Source organism: Pleurodeles waltl, chromosome 6, assembly GCF_031143425.1.
Source record: "Pleurodeles waltl isolate 20211129_DDA chromosome 6, aPleWal1.hap1.20221129, whole genome shotgun sequence".
Taxonomy (NCBI): Eukaryota; Metazoa; Chordata; class Amphibia; order Caudata; family Salamandridae; genus Pleurodeles; species Pleurodeles waltl.
Genome location: NC_090445.1, coordinates 576,322,617 through 576,336,897, shown reverse-complemented (window position 1 = coordinate 576,336,897; position 14,281 = coordinate 576,322,617).

The window sequence follows — 14,281 nt, the reverse complement described above, 5'->3', positions numbered from 1 at the left end:
AGTGCACTTTGCACTCACTTTTCAGGGTCTTGGGGAGGGTTATTTTTCTAACTCTCACTATTTTCTAATAGTCCCAGCGACCCTCTACAAGGTCACATAGGTTTGGGGTCCATTCGTGGTTCGCATTCCACTTTTGGAGTATATGGTTTGTGTTGCCCCTATCCCTATGTTTCCCCATTGCATCCTATTGTAACTATACATTGTTTGCACTGTTTTCTAAGACTATACTGCATATTTTTGCTATTGTGTATATATATCTTGTGTATATTTCCTATCCTCTCACTGAGGGTACACTCTAAGATACTTTGGCATATTGTCATAAAAATAAAGTACCTTTATTTTTAGTATAACTGTGTATTGTGTTTTCTTATGATATTGTGCATATGACACTAAGTGGTACTGTAGTAGCTTCACACGTCTCCTAGTTCAGCCTAAGCTGCTCTGCTAAGCTACCATTATCTATCAGCCTAAGCTGCTAGACACCCTATACACTAATAAGGGATAACTGGGCCTGGTGCAAGGTGCAAGTACCCCTTGGTACTCACTACAAGCCAGTCCAGCCTCCTACATCAGGGCCCTGTTCAAGGGTTGCATAAATCTTTCTACATCGCCTTTAGACTGCGGCCATTGAGGGGTGAGGCATCGATGACGTACAGCTAAACAGTCCACATTTTCTTTGAAGTCTTGCCCATGAAAGGGCGGGCCATTATCAGTCCTTATCTCCTCAGGAAGGCTGAACAGTGCAAATGTCTTTTCCAACATGGGTCGTACATTCTCAAACGTTGTTGACTGAACCAACTCCACTACTGGGAACTTCGAGTGAGAGTCCATTAGAACTAGCGTCAGCCGCCCATCCGGGAAACTGCCTGTAGGAAGTTGGATCTGTATATACTATTTCAAAGTAAGAAATAGTGTGCACAGAGTCCAAGGGTTCACCTTAGAGGTAAGATAATGGCAAAAATAGATAATTCTAATGCTCTATTTTGTGGTAGTGTGTGTAGGAAAGTACCATCTTGCCTGGCATGTTACCCCAATATTTCACTGTATATATGTTGTTTTAGTTGTATGTGTCACTGGGACCCTGCCAGCCAGGGCCCCAGTGCTCATAAGTGTGCCCTGTATGTGTTACCTGTGTTATGACTAACTGTCTCACTGAGGCTCTGCTATCCAGAACCTCAGTGGTTATGCTCTCTCATTTCTTTCCAAATTGTCACTAACAGGCTAGTAACCAATTTCACCAATTTATATTGGCATACTGGAACACCCTTATAATTCCCTAGTATATGGTACTGAGGTACCCAGGGTATTGGGGTTCCAGGAGATCCCTATGGGCTGCAGCATTTCTTGTGCCACCCATAGGAAGATCTGGCAATTCTTACACAGGCCTGCCAGTGCAGCCTGAGTGAAATAACGTCCACGTTATTTCACAGCCATTTACCTCTGCACTTCAGTAACTTATAAGTCACCTATATGTCTAACCTTTACCTGGTAAAGGTTGGGTGCTAAGTTACTTAGTGTGTGGGCACCCTGGCACTAGCCAAGGTGCCCCCACATTGTTCAGGGCAAATTCCCCGGACTTTGTGAGTGCGGGGACACCATTACACGCCTGCACTATACATATGTCACAACATATGTGTAGCGTCACAATGGTAACTCCGAACATGGCCATGTAACATGTCTAAGATCATGGAATTGTCACCCCAATGCCATTCTGGCATTGGGGAGACAATTCCATGATCCCCCCGAGTCTCTAGCTCAGACCCGGGTACTGCCAAACTACCTTTCCCGGGGTTTCACTGCAGCTGCTGCTGCTGCCAACCCCTCAGACAGGTTTCTGCCCTCCTGGGGTCCAGCCAGGCTTGGCCCAGGAAGGCAGAACAAAGGACTTCCTCAGAGAGAGGGTGTTACACCCTCTCCCTTTGGAAAAAGGTGTCAGGGCTGGGGAGGAGTAGCCTCCCCAAGCCTCTGGAAATGCTTTGATGGGCACAGATGGTGCCCATCTCTGCATAAGCTAGTCTACACCGGTTCAGGGATCCCCCAGCCCTGATCTGGCGCGAAACTGGACAAAGGAAAGGGGAGTGACCACTCCCCTGACCTCCACCTCCCCTGGGAGGTGCCCAGAGCTCCTCCAGTGTGCTCCAGACCTCTGCCATCTTGGAAACAGAGGTGCTGCTGGCACACTGGACTACTCTGAGTGGCCAGTGCCAGCAGGTGACGTCAGAGACTCCTTCTGATAGGCTCCTTCAGGTGTTGCTAGCCTATCCTCTCTCCTAAGTAGCCAAACCTCCTTTTCTGGCTATTTAGGGTCTCTGCTTTGGGGAATTCCTGAGATAACGAATGCAAGAGCTCATCAGAGTTCCTCTGCATCTCTCTCTTCACCTTCTGCCAAGGAATCGACTGCTGACCGCGCTGGAAGCCTGCAAAACTGCAACAAAGTAGCAAAGACGACTACTGCGACCTTGTAACGCTGATCCTGCCGCCTTCTCGACTGTTTTCCTGGTGGTGCATGCTGTGGGGGTAGTCTGCCTCCTCTCTGCACTAGAAGCTCCGAAGAAGTCTCCTGTGGGTCGACGGAATCTTCCCCCTGCAACCGCAGGCACCAAAGAACTGCATCACCGGTCCTCTGGGTCTCCTCTCAGCACGACGAGCGAGGTCCCTTGAACTCAGCAACTCTGTCCAAGTGACTCCCACAGTCCAGTGACTCTTCAGTCCAAGTTTGGTGGAGGTAAGTCCTTGCCTCTCCACGCTAGACTGAATTGCTGGGAACCGTGTGCTTTGCAGCTACTCCGGCTCCTGTGCACTCTTCCAGGATTTCCTTTGTGCACAGCCAAGCCTGGGTCCCCGGCACACTAACCTGCAGTGCACGACCTCCTGAGTTGTCCTCCGGCGTCGTGGGACCCTCTTTCGTGACTTCGGGTGAGCTCCGGTTCACTCCACTTCGTAGTGCCTGTTCCGGCACTTCTGCGGGTGCTGCTTGCTTCTGAGTGGGCTCTTTGTCTTGCTAGACGCCCCCTCTGTCCCCTCACGCAATTGGCGACATCCTGGTCCCTCCTGGGCCACAGCAGCATCCAAAAACCCTAACCGCGACCCTTGCAGCTAGCAAGGCTTGTTTGCGGTTTTTCTGCACGGAAACACCTCTGCACGACTCTTCACGAAGTGGGACATCCATCCTCCAAAGGGGAAGTTTCTAGCCCTTGTCGTTCTTGCAGAATCCACAGCTTCTACCATCCGGTGGCAGCTTCTTTGCACCCACAGCTGGCATTTCCTGGGCATCTGCCCACTCCCGACTTTATCGTGACTCTTGGACTTGGTCCCCTTGTTCCACAGGTACTCTCGTCAGGAAATCCATTGTTGTTGCATTGCTGGTCTTCCTTGCAGAATTCCCCTATCACGACTTCTGTGCTCTTTGGGGAACTTAGGTGCACTTTGCACCCACTTTTCAGGGTCTTGGGGTGGGCTATTTTTCTAACCCTCACTGTTTTCTTACAGTCCCAGCGACCCTCTACAAGTTCACATAGGTTTGGGGTCCATTCGTGGTTCGCATTCCACTTCTAGAGTATATGGTTTGTGTTGCCCCTATCCCTATGTGCCCCCATTGCATTCTATTGTGACTATACATTGTTTGCACTGTTTTCCATTGCTATTACTGCATATTTTGGTATTGTGTACATATATCTTGTGTATATTTGCTATCCTCATACTGAGGGTACTCACTGAGATACTTTGGCATACCTTTATTTTTAGTATATCTGTGTATTGTGTTTTCTTATGATATTGTGCATGTGACACTAGTGGTACTGTAGGAGCTTCACTTGTCTCCTAGTTCAGCCTAAGCTGCTCTGCTAAGCTACCTTTTCTATCAGCCTAAGCTGCTAGACACCCCTCTACACTAATAAGGGATACCTGGGCCTGGTGCATGGTGTAAGTACCCCTTGGTACTCACTACAAGCCAGTCCAGCCTCCTACAGTGTGGTCGAGCAGTAGGCTTATCAGTAGGCTTATCCGAGGGTAGTGTTAAGCATTTGTTGTACACACACAGGCAATAAATGAGGAAAAAAGACTTACTCCAGGCCAATAAGTTTTTATATTGAAAAATATCTTTTCTTAGTTTATTTTAAGAACCACGGGTTCAAGATTTACAAGTAATACTTTAAATGTAAGGTACTTCACTAATTTACTTTAGGAACTTTGAATAAAAGCAATATCACATACAGTCTTTGTAAAAATGGCAATAAGATATTTTCAAAGTGGACACTGCAAAAATCAACAGTTCCTGGGGGAGGTAAGTAGAGTTAGGTTTGCAGGTAAGTAAAACACTTACAAGTCTCAAAGTTGGGGCCAAGGTAGCCCACCGTTGGGGGTTCAAGGCAATCCCAAAGTTACCACACCAGAAGCTCAGGGCCGGTCAGGTGCAGAGGTCAAAGAGGTGCCCAAAACACATAGGCTTCAATGGAGAACAGGGGTGCCCCGGTTCCAATCTGCCAGCAGGTAAGTACCCACATCCTCGGGGGCAGACAAGGGGGGTTTTGTAGGGCACCGGGGGGTACACAGGAAGGCACAGAAAGTACACCCTCAGCGGCACAGGGGCGGCTGGGTGCAGTGTGCAAACAGGCGTTGGGTTTTAGATAGAAAGTAATGGAGGGACCCGGGGGTCACTTCAACGATGCAGGCAGGCACAGGTAGCCACCACCTGGGCTAGGCAGAGGGTCGCCTGGGGGTCGCTCCTGCACTGGAGTTCGGTTCCTTCAGGTCCTGGGGGCTGCGGGTGCAGTGTTGGTTCCAGGCGTCGGGTCCCTTTACAGGCAGTCGCGGTCAGGGGGAGCCTCTGGATTCTCTCTGCAGGCGTCGCTGTGGGGGCTCTGGGGGGTCGTTTCTGGTTACTCACAGCCTCTCAGTCGCCATGGAGTCCTCCCTGAGGTGTTGGTTTTCTGCAGGTCGAGCCGGGGGCGTCGGGTGCAGAGTGGAAAGTCTCACACTTCCGGCGGGAAACGTGAAGTCTTAAAGTTGCTTCTTTGTTGCAAAGAAGTTGCAGGATTTTTAACAGAGCCGCCGTTCACGGAGTTTCTTGGTCCTTGGGTGCAGGGCAGTCCTCTGAGGCCTCAGACGTCGCTGGTTCCTGTTGGATGCGTCGCTGTTGCAGTTTTCTTCGAAGTTGGGAGACAGGCCGGTAGGGCTGGGGCCAAAGCAGTTGTCGTCTTCGTCTTCTCTGCAGGGCTTCAGGTCAGCAGTCCTTCTTGTTAAGGTTGCAGGAATCTGATTTCCTGGGTTCTGGGCCACCCCTAAATACTGAATTCAGGGGTCTGTTTATGTCAGGAGGGCAGTAGACAATGGCTACTGTCCTGGAGGGTGGCTACACCCTCTTTGTGCCTCCTCCCTGAGGGGAGGGGGGCACATCCCTAATCCTATTGGGGGAATCCTCCAAAACCAAGATGGAGGATTTCTAAAGGCAGGGGTCACCTCAACTCAGGGCACCTTAGGGGCTGTCCTGACTAGTGGGTGACTCCTCCTTGTTTTTGTCATTATCTCCCCTGGACTTGCTGCCAAAAGTGGGGGCTGTGTCCCGGGAGTGGGCATCACCACTAGCTGGAGTGCCCTGGGGCATTGTAACACGAAGCTTGAGCCTTTGAGGCTCACTGCTAGGTGTTACAGTTCCTGCAGGGGGGAGGTGTTAAGCATCTCCACCCAGTGCAGGCTTTGTTTCTGGCCTCAGAGAGCACAAAGGCTCTCACCCCAGTGGGGTCAGAAACTCGTCTCTCAGCTGCAGGCTGGCACAGACCAGTCAGTCCTGCACTGAAGGATTGGGTAAAATACAGGGGGCATCTCTAAGATGCCCTCTGTGTGCATTTTGTAATAAATCCAATACTGGCATCAGTGTTGGTTTATTATTCTGAGAAGTTTGATACCAAACTTCCCAGTATTCAGTGTAGTTATTATGGAGCTGTGGAGTTCATTTTTGACAAACTCCCGGACCATATACTTAATATGGCCACACTGTACTTAAAATGTCTAAGAATAGACTTAGACACTGTGGGGCATATTGCTCAGCAAGCTATGCCCTCACCTGTGGTATAGTGCACCCTGCCTTAGGGCTGTAAGGCCTGCTAGAGGGGTGACTTACCTATGCCACAGGCAGCATTTTGTGTGCATGGCATCCTGAGGGGGATGCCATGATGACTTTGCCTTTTTCTCCCCACCAACACACACAATCTGCAATGTCAGTGTGCATGTGTTAGGTGAGGGGTCCCTTAGGGTGGCACAACATATGCTGCAGCCCTTAGGGACCTTTCCTGGTCACAGGGCCCTTGGTACCACTGGTACCTTTTACAAGGGACTTATCTGTGTGCCAGGGGCGTGCCAATTGTGGAAACAATGGTACATTTTAGGTGAAAGAACACTGGTGCTGGGGCCTGGTTAGCAGGGTCCCAGCACACGTTTCAGTCAAGTCAGCATCAGTATCAGGCAAAAAGTGGGGGGTAACTGCAACAGGGAGTCATTCCCTTACACTGCCAAAATCCATGCTGACCATGAATAGGTGCTGGGTGCTTCGGTGCTCCCCAGAGCGGTAGGCTGATCAATATCAGTGATAGCACAAGGGTGGCACCTGCCCACTCACTCATCAACCAGGGAGTCCATGCCAGGGAACCACACCTTACTTCGAAGGCGAGCCTTCGTCTTGGCGGCCCCTTGGTGACCCTGATAGGCCAGCTCAATCACTCTGTCCCACAGGCAGCGGGGAATTACCAGTTTCTGGCAATGTAAGAGCAGTCTATCAGTCCCTACGGACAGCTTGTCCCGCACCTTCCACACAACCTGCATGGCTGCCCGTTCATTCGGGTCCAGATACCTTACACCCTCCAGGGACTTCTTCCACTGCCGTCGATCCAGCTCTTCCTTAGCCCAGCTTATGACGAAGTCTTTGTGGGAGGCTTCAGCTATCTCCTGCAGGGTGAGAACCACTGGGCAAGCAGCATGCACCACCATCCTCACGATACTCTCCATTCCGTCCAAAATATTTGACTTCAGTCTTGTCAAGCTTACATTTTTCGGGTTTACAGGACAGTTGATGTTCCCGGAGTCTTTGGAGGACCTATTTAACGTGAGAGGAATGAAGTTCAGGACATTTAGAATAAATAAGGATATCGTCTAAATAGATGACGACCGTATGGTTCAAGAGATCAGAGAATACTGAATCCATAAATCTTTGGAAAATGGAGGGGGCATTACTAAGACCAAAAGGCATAACTCTGTACTCATAATGACCAAATGGGGTCCGGAAAGCAGTCTTCCGCTCGTCTCCTTCTTTAATACGCAAAAGGTGGTAGGCTCCACGAAGATCCAGTTTGGTAAACCGTTGAGCCCCTCTGACTGCCTCTAGTATATCCTTAATGAGAGGCAAAGGATAACGGTCCTTTATAGTTATTTTATTTAGCCCGCAAAAATCCAGGCAGGGACGAAGATCCTTCGTTTTCTTGGGTACAAAAAAGAGAGGAGCCCCAGCCGGAGAGGACAATGGTACAATAAGACCGCTATGTACGTTTTCTTGCAGATATTCTTTTAGTACTTTTCTCTCAGGTTCAGTGAGTGAATACATCCTCCCAAAGGGAACGATAGCTCCAGGTTCCAAGGGAATAGCAGAATCGTAATCTCAATGTGGGGGTAACACAGGTCTGGTTGGTTTTTGGAACACATCTTGAAATTCTAGATAGTGATCAGGAACTCCTTGAACTGTATTGATGGAACATCCAGTAATACTTTTAGTAGGCATCAACCTCTTGGGTGACCAATAAGTGTCTGAAGCAAATCAGTTCTCATGACAAAACTGGGAGGACAAGGAAATAGTCCGGGTTTCCCAATTTACATAAGGGTTATGTCTTATGAACCACGGAAATCCCAAAATGATAGTATGGCTGGGGGATGACATTAGATCAAAAGAGATGTGTTCTTGATGGTTTCCAAATTGTAAACTCAGTGTCGTGGTGGTATCAACTGGACCAGAGGATATTAAAGACCCATCCAATGAAAATCCTGAGGGGTTTCTTTGGGTCGTGTTGGTATTTGTTGAGTCGTGGCCCAAGTCTTATCCATATATATGCCACTGGCACCACAATCAAGTAAAGACAGTGTTCTCTCTTGACGGCCGTCCGGTAAATGTAACATCACAGGTAATATAAACAAAGTAGTGGCATTGTCCTTGAAGGAACTGATGGAAGGCATAGTTGATGACCCCGTCCCCTCCTTTCTTCCAGAGGACGGGAAGTGGGGTTTCCCGATGGCCTTTGAGGACGAACGGGGCAGGTCCAGAGCATGTGGCCGGCAGCACCACAATACAGGCATAATCCCTTCCTACGTCTGTCTTCCCGCTCACTAACAGAAAGTGGTCCTCAAGTGGTATCCACCTGCATAGGTTCGCCTTCGGCGTCTCAGGTGGGAGGACGAGGTTCCTCGGGATGATGCATAAAGACACGTGAAGTGATTGGCTGTCATGATCCTCTACTCTTTCTCTTCTCTATACGTCGCTCTTGGAGACGGTATTCGGTGGAAAGAGCCTGATCCATCAGACCACGAGGATCTTCAACTCGGGTGGAGTGTACTAACTCGTCTTTAATTACTTCTTTAAGTCCTCTACGAAATAAGGTCACCAGAGTTCGTTCCACCCAAGTGGTCTCAGCCGCTAGCTGTCGAAAACGGGTAATATGTTGGAGGACATCTTGTGAGCCTTGTTGGATGTCACATAAGACTTCTTCCGCAGAGGCCTTCAATCCTGGACGACTGAACATCTGTTTAAACCGACTCACAAAGGCAGGATAGTCTGATAATACTGGGTCATTGGAGGATACCATTGGGGTTGCCCAGGCCAAGGCAGGACATAAGGCACTGATAAGATATCCCATCTTTGTCTTGTCGTGGGAGAATTGGGTAGGTCGGAAGGCGAAATACATAGTTAATGCATTGAGGAACTCTCGCAGCTTAGTTGGTTCACCGGAGAAACGAGGAGTAGAGGTGGAGACAGCCAGAACATCCGCACTGCGAAAGGCCAAAGCTTGACATAAAGCAGCATTCTCGTTGCGTAATTGTTGCAGTTCCTGAGCCTGTTGCTGAATGGTTGCCAGAAGAGATTGATCAGGATCTGCAGCAGCCGCCACTGTATCATCCATGATGTTAAACGACGTCAGGAGTATGGGGCGCTGCAATCTGTCACGACTTACGTGCTGCTTTACCCTGAAGGCCGTAGAGCGAGTGGCATGGATCCTGTTCTTGTATGTTCGGCCTTGGCCCAAGTAGGGGCGACTCTTTCTGGTAGGCACGGTGCTGCAAGCAATGGGTACGCCAAGAGCAGGCCGTGTCCTTCAGAAGTAGCGCCAGAGGGAAAAAACCCCAGAAAGGGGAAAAAACCTCCACAAAGATATGTTCCTAAAACAGGAACAAAAAGGAAGAGATATCAACAAGAGCAAATAGAGGAAAAAGTATTCCGGACTGTCGAGAACCAGCACAAGAATACGAGGAAGCAGGAGCGAAGACACCATCCAAACAGAAAGTGTTGCCGCGCAAGGAGAGAAAGAATCACAGTCCTTAAATACCAAAAAACAGGAAACGACCAACAGGAAGTAAAAGGACACCATCTTAGATAGGGAAAAGTACATAGAACAGAATGGACTAGGAACCATAGAGAATAGGGAACAAGGAATGCTGGGAAGAGAAAGGTAACATGGGAAGGGGGAAAAACATAAAGGAAGGTACAACCAGATGTCCCACAAAAGAAGAAAAGAAAAAAGAAAAGAAAAGAACCGGTGAGTCGGGGTCAGAAATGCCTGAAAACGCAGTGCACAGAAAAAGAGCGAGGCCCCATGCCCAATTTGGGGCCTCGGAAAGCACACAGCAGACTGGGGGCGCGCCGCGTCTGGGAAACGCGTGTTGTGGCCTGAGCCGAATGTTCGGCTCGTGCCACGTGTAGCGGCGCAACACCTCCTCATATTCAGCATACCACGTGTTTCCTCCTTCCCCTGTGCCACCATACACACTCGCACGCACCTCTGGCACCAGTTGTCTTACTGTCGCTGTTTTCTCTGGAGCCCCTGTCTGTTTGAATTGGCCTCCCAACACACTTTCGCAAAGTGATTCTCCCTCCCACACTTGTTGCTGCTTTTTTCCTTTGCGGGGCACACCCCTGGTGTCCTGTGTTCCAGCCCACAGCTGCTACAGTCTCTTCTGCTGGGCCTCGGCGTCGTGGCAGACGCTGCGGCTCTGGATGTGTTTGCAGGGCGTCTACCTGCTCCTGTTTTACAGTTGCGGGGCTCTGATCTCTTTGTGCTGGTTGAGGCCTACGCAGGTGCAGGCCAGCTTCCACAACCTGGCGTAGAACATGTCCACTAATTCGGCATCCGTTTGCTGCGCCTGGTGAAGTTTGAACCTCTCGTAATCAGGATTCAACTAGAGGTCAAAATACAAGTTCAGGCTGGCAACAGCCGCGTTGAAATCATCAGCCGCTCCTGTATTAGGAAGTGTGCCAAAAAACTCATACAACTCATCCCCTCCCATGTGCAACATGAGTGAGCGTTGCACAGCACCATCAATTTCACTTGTGGCATGAAAATAGTTGTCCAGCCTACCAAGCCAATGACGCTACCTTGCTGCTGCCGTGGCGGGGTCTGCCAGTTGACTGAAGGGGGATAGTGCCGCTACTGACGAATGGGTCCCCCTGAAGGGTGGTGGCTGTTGATCACGGTGCTCCTGGAGGAACTCATTGTGCTTTGAATGTACTATCGGTCAGCACGGTTGCACTCCTCCACTGATTCCCTTGGTAAGTGTAGATGCTGCTGTTACCACTTGTTTAATTTATTGTCTTTTTGTACTTTTTTTTTCTCACAGCTGGCTACTACACATCCACTTTTGCAAGCCTAACTGTTCCGTATGTGCAGACCCTCGTGGTGGAGGTGGGGCCCCTCTTTGGAACAGTGTTCACTTTGTGGTCGCTCACCTTGAAACACCTCCACATGCTAGAATTGCTGGAGCTGCAGCCTCGCATTGAACCTGGGCCGACGCGCACTGAATGCCGTGTAGGCCTTGTCTGCTGGAGCGCTCTGCGTGAGCAGGCTGGTGGCAGGCACGCCCTGAACAGCCACTGGGCAAGGCAGGGTCCTTCTCCCCCACGCTGCCGCTCTCCGCTCCAAAAAGGTATTAGACACACCTCCACGAGGGCGGGTCAGCGGTGGGTGGGCTCCCACGTCTACCGCAGAGCCGTCCACTCCTCCGGATCTCGACACGGAGTCAGTCCTCAGGTAAGACCGCTTTTGCATGCTACCCAAGGCTCAGCAGCGCCAGCACCCCAGTCAGACTGTGGGCCCGCCTTCTGTGACCAGCAGTTCACGACCAGCAGGAAAAGTCCGTGGGGGGAGGGCACACACCGCATCCCACGGGACCCTGCACCACCGTTGATCCAGTTGTCCCTCATCGCCAATGTGGCAGGGCCCTCAGTCATGGGTACCATGCAGCTAACGGGTCACACAGCAATAATAACGCGACACAGGAGCAGTAGAGTACTGCCAAGATAACCACGCAATGTGTGGCGCACCCACTTTATTTAAAACTTCGGCCGCATCATCCACCCACATGTCCACCAGTGGATACACTGTATAGGAGAGCCTGAGTGTCTCTCTAGAAGACATGCTTTAAAAGTGATAGTTTTAAAACAAGAATGTAGAACCATTCTTGCTCTCCTACACCTGACGACAATGTCATTAGTGAATTTGGAGGCAAATCAGTAGTCCTCTGCGCCCACGTGGCCCAGATTCTTGTTTTACATTAAGCAACAGTCAATTAAATTACACACTACAGAAGGTATTGTAAAGCACACATCATGAACTCACATATTTCAAGGTGCTTTCCTATGCAAAAATGAGGAAAAAGGCACAGTGAAATATAATATTTACCTAGGATTACACAATTTGGTTAAGTAGGGAAGCAATGACTGAGCTCAGATTTCCAGGTTTCATGTTGTGCAGTTTGTGACACTTGTTTCATTGAAAACACATAATTGTATTAAGGTCTGACTAACATAATGAATTACATATATTTGACCGAGAAACTGTTTATCTTACATTAATAATGTAGGCCTCGATTTCAAAAGTGTTGTTGTTTCCTGTCGTCGTTCATATACGCAGTCATCTTTCTGTCTTTCCACACCGTGCACTCAGCACACAATAGAAGCAATGCCTTGAAATACAATGTCATTTTCTCATGTCTAACAGTGCTACTTTCTCAAGTTTCATACTTATGCTGTGTTAACCAAGTGAATGCTTGGGGGGCAGGGCTTGGACGTTGAACATGGTAGCCACACTCTAGCACTGCTTCATCCATGCCATCACCCTCTGAGGGAGGTGACCTTGTCTTCCTTGTTGGGGGCAGATGCATCTTCTGGGTCCTGGTCAGAGATTTGATGAAGCCCTCGGGCCTTGCCCTGATGGCCAGGTGAGGCTAACTGGAGCCTGCGGATCACCCCTGATGATCCATCCTTCTGGAAATCCTCATCGATAGATGACAGGCAGAGGGTAAATTGTGCTGCAGCTGCCTCCCCTGGGGTGCCTGGCCGTCACAGTTGCTGTAACGCTTGCCTCACCCCTCTGGCCCCCATTGTTTCTGCTCACCATTGAATCCAACGAACCAATTGAGAATATTGATGGGTAATCCCATTAAGGGGGCCCGCTACGGAGGGCGTATCCATTGAATGAAGAAGCAGCCAGGTTAGGACCTGGTGCTGTCTGTGATGGTGCGCTCCTTCTGCTTGGATCCAGGATCCGGCGACACATTCTAAGGGGGCTTAGTGGAGTGCTGCACCCTGCCACTACAGGAGGGCTGAAGATCTGACTGCTCATGCTGCCTCACATGCCTGGCTAGGGAGGCGCTCGCTCGGGTCAGCAGTGATCCTGCAAGCTCCAGCAGTTAAACAGTTCTGTCTTTTGCCTTGCTTGTCATCATGGCCAAAGATAAAGCCTCTTCTGGTGCCAGAGTACTCTGGACAAATAAGCACAGCCTAAAGGCTTGTCTTCTCATGGTTGGGTCTGCAAACAGGACAGTCCAACTCCGCACAATGACACCCTCCTGGCAGCTATCACACTGTCATGGGGCATGTAGCATGCTAGAATCAGAGCTTTGAGCACTGATGTCAACTTGTTTTGCCAGGACCTAAGGAGTACAGTCAAATAGATTACAGAGGCAAAGTCCATGGTGTCTGGGGTGGATGACTGTACCCTTCAACATACAGTGACTAAACTCCAAGCTGTGACCAAGGAGCTATTAGAGTGAACAGAGGACGCTAAGGGCAGGGCTCACCATAACAACCGTCAAGAAAAAGAGGGGGGATAGGGAGGAGTAAAGGTCCAGTGTATATCCTCCAAGTTAAGCTAAATAATAACGTAATACACTGTTCCTAAGCAAAGCCAGGGGACTAGAGGATCCTATAAATCAGGAGCACGAGTCCTCACACACCCAATTAGGTGTCATGCTTCATCATCGGACAGGCTCCTCGTCAGACTGGCGCTGCAATGTCTGACGGGCACCACCCAATGGGGGGCTCTTTGCCGGAGATCTTTTCGATGATGCCGCTCTTGCCCTCAGGTAGATAAAGGGGGAAGACAACGCGGAGGGTTGGGAAAAGGATATAAAATTGACTCTGGACCCGATCTCGTATTGGCTTTATTCTATTAATGACGGGTAAAGGTCAAGATTAAAAAACTCAACAAAAGAGTGAAACAGAGATAATGCTCAACCACTCTCTCGCTATATAAGCCATAGTGGTGGGTCAAGAAACTACAGGACCCCATCTCTGTATTGGGTCGACATGTTTCCTCTAGTCCCCTGGCTTTGCTTAGGAACAGTGTATTACGTTATTACTCACCATAACAACCTGCAGTTTTTGGGCTTACCTGAGGGTTGTGAGGTTCCCTCGATGGAACACTTTCTTGAATAATGGCTATGCTCATAGATGACTTCAGAGGTTTTATCTCCTTGTTTTGTTACGATGGGTGTAGGAAGTTGGCTCTGTATATACTATCTCAAAGTGAGAGATAGTGTGCACCGAGTCCAAGGGTTCCCCTTAGAGTGTTAAGCATTTGTTGTATACACAGGCAATAAATGAGGAACACACACTCAAAGACTTAACTCCAGGCCTATAGTTTTTATATATAAAAATATAATTTCTTAATTTATTTTAGAACCACAAGATTCAAGATTTGAGGTCAATACATAAAATGAAAGGTACTTCACACAGGTAAGTATGGAACTTTGA